This window comes from Pteropus alecto, unplaced genomic scaffold (genome assembly GCF_000325575.1).
Source record: "Pteropus alecto unplaced genomic scaffold, ASM32557v1 scaffold1887, whole genome shotgun sequence".
In the NCBI taxonomy this organism is placed as follows: domain Eukaryota; kingdom Metazoa; phylum Chordata; class Mammalia; order Chiroptera; family Pteropodidae; genus Pteropus; species Pteropus alecto.
The window spans coordinates 31,623-35,305 of NW_006440205.1; positions in this window are offsets into that span (position 1 = coordinate 31,623).

Sequence of the window (3,683 nt, forward strand, 5' to 3'; positions counted from 1 at the left end):
TAATGACCTTTTTTAAGTTTAATCTTGGTGTCAGGTCACTCCCATGCCCTATCCTTCTCTCTCCCCTAAGCAGCCCATTAAATGGGACATTGAATAAATCTTGACCTCATTTCTCAAAACTCATGTTTGTTTGAATCAAATACTAAATATTTATATCATAACAGTGAAGAAAGTACTTTTTTTTGTGACTCTAAAGAACATATTGGTCAATTAAGGAGTTCTATTTAGTTGCTATTGAAAATAAAAATTTCATCAGACAAAATATTCAGAAATAGAATAATAATTGTTCCAAACTCTGTAAATATTTCCCACCTTCTACAATAAGCTCGACCTTCGTGTGGAGCATGACTCTGTCTCTCTTGAACACTCTACTCACTTGCAGTATGCCTCCACCCCAAAGATGTCCTAATCCCTGGAACCTGTGAATATTACCTTACATGACAAAAAGATGTGATAAAGTCATGGATCTTAAACTGTCATTATCCTGGATTATCCAAGTGAGCCCAGTGTAATCACAAAGAAACAGCATCAAATCAGTAGTAAGAGATGTGACAATGGAAACAAGAGGTTGGAATAATACAAGGAAAAGACAAGGATCAAAGAATGCATGCAGCCTCTAGAAGCTGAAAAAAAGCAAAACAAATTTCTCTCTTAAAGCCTCCAGAGGAAATGAACTCTTGCCAACAAGAGTTTAGACTCTGACCTCAGAACTAAGAGAATACATTTGTGTTGTTTTTAAGCCACTAAATTTGCGGTAATTTGTTTCAGCAGCAATGGGAAACTAATGTACGGGTTTTAGACTCTGACCACAGAACTGTAAGAGAATACATTTGTGTTGTTTTAAGCCACTAAGTTTCTGGTAATTTGTTTCAGCAGCAATGGGAAACTAATGTATCGAGAGAGAAAAAATAAGCCTTTCTTTCAAGACAGTTGTACAACCACATCCAGGTTGACTTCAGCTATATTTTTGACATGGGAACTCTAATGTAACTAACCCTCAATTGTATCCCCTTCATCACCTTCCACATAAACCATTTTCAGTGTCGACACACACATCTGACAAAAATCTGTAATAAATTGGAAAGAAGCAATGTTATAGACTACATAAAATGTAATTGAATTAATAAAATCTGGCCACAAACACAACACAACCTAATTGGCAAACAAGTTGTTTGTGGTATAAAAAAATCCTTCAGAACTGTAGGCATTCTAACAATTCATGCTAAATTTTGAATTTCATGATTCTGATGGCAGATAATTCACAAGGAGACTGGGGAAGACTGGATGAAATTGGTGTAGTTCTTTAATTATTCAAGATAGATTGCTAGAAAAATTTAGTCTAACCCTAGTTAAGTCTTACGTTTATGGAAACCATTGAGAGACATTGTAAACCTTTAACTTCATTGTCCAAGAAATCATTTACATTACATTGTTTGGTTCATATTAAAATAGACTCAGCATCATGAAGATATGCTCTATATTTTTTCCACATTCCTGGGATTTTGATATTCAGTCTTTATTAATCCTCAAAATATTGAAATTCCTAAAAATTGGCATTACATTTCTCAAATTTTTGATCTCAATATCCATTATACCTCAAATATAACTATCAAAAAAATTTTGAAAACTAGTGTTCAACCTCTATTCAAGAACTCATATTTAAAATATATTTAGTACTCTTATGATACAATTCAGCTACTATACACTATACTAGTATCATGACTCCAGCCACATATTTTTATAGATAACATACATTTTTACTATGCCAAAAATTTAAAGATATTCTAGAAAAATCTGGGGTAATTTTTATCTGTCTTTCTAGCTTTAATTTTGTAATCTTCTTGTTCACCATTAAGAAAATGTATAGGTATCATAAGATTGGGAGACATAGGAGTTCTGGCCAGTCAGAGTGAAGAGAAATAGAATAAACAATCCTAAAATATGTGTGGAACCAAAAAAGACCTCACATAGTCAAAGTGATCTTGAGAAAGAAAAACAAAACTGGAGGCATCACAATTCCTGATTTCAAACTATAATACAAAGTTATAGTAATCAAAACAGTATGGTATTGGCATAAATACAGAAATATAGATCAATGGAACAGAATAGAGAGCTCAGAAACAAACCCACAAATACGGCCAATTAATTGAAGAAAAGAAGCCAAGATATACAATGAAAAAGGACAGTTTCTTCAGTAAGTGGTGTTGGGAAAACTGGACAGCCACATGCAAAACAATGAAACTAGACCGATATCTTATACTGTACACAAAAATTAACTCAAATGGAGTAAAGACTTAAATGTAAGACCTGAAACCATAACACACTTAGAAGAAAGCATAGGCAATAAATCCTTGACATCGGCCTTGGCAATGATTTTTCATATTTGAAATCAAAAGCATAGGCAATAAAAGCAAAAATAAACAAGTGAGACTGCATCAAACTAAAAGCTTTTTGCACAGCAAAGAAAACTGTCAACAGGCAATCAACTAATGGGAGAAAATATCTGCCAATCATATATCTAGTAAGGATTTAATATCCAATGTATGTAGAGAACTCATACAACTTAATACCAAAATGAAAACAATCGTTTAAAACATGCATAGAGACATTTCTCCAAAGAGGACATAAAGATGGCCATGAAGTATATGAAAGGTGCTCAACATAACTAATCACCATGGCAATACAAATCAAACCACAATGAGATATCACCTCGCACTTGTTAGAATGGTCATTACCAAAAAAGACTAGAAATAACAACTGTTGGTGGAGATGTGGAGAAAAGAAAACCCTTGTATGCTGTTGTAGGGAATGTAAATTGGTGTAGCCACTAGTAAAAAACAGTATGAAAGTTTCTAAAAAAATTAAAAATAGAACCACCACGTGACCCATCAAGTTCATTTCTGGGTATTTATCTGAAGGAAACAAAAACTAACTTGAAAAGATTTATGCAACCCCATATTCACTGCTGTATTATTTGCAATAGCCAAGGCATGGAAACAAGCTATGTGTGTAGCAATGGAAGAATGGATAAAGAAAATGTTTTATACACATATAACTAGATAGATGATAGACACATACATACATACAATGGAATATTTTAGCCATAAAAAAGAATGAAATCTTGCTATTTGCAACAGCACAGATGAACCTCAATGGCATTAGGCGAAGTGAAAAAGTCAGAGAAAGATAAGTACTACGTGATTTCACTTATATGTGGAATCTAAAACAAACCAACCAACAAGGAAACTGAACTCATAGATACAAAGAACAGTTTGCCAGAAGCTTAGTATGGGGAGTAGGCGATGGGTTAAGGGAGTCAAAAGGTACAAATCTCAAGTTATAAAATAAGTATGTCCTGAGGATGTAATGCACAGCATGGTGACTATGTTAATAATACTCTATTGTACATTTTAAAGTTGCTAAGAGAGTAGATTTTAAAAGTTTCATCACAAGAAAAAAATATATAACTATATGTGATAATGAATAGTAACTAAGCTACTATGGTAATCATTTCTCAATACAGTAAATACAAGTGTCAAATCAATATGTTGTACATCTGAAACTAACATAATGTTATATTTCAATTATATCTCAATAAAATTTTTAAATTTGAAAAAATGCTATTTAAAATAACATGAGATGAAGACTATGTTGAACAAAAATATTCATAACTATTAGGGAAA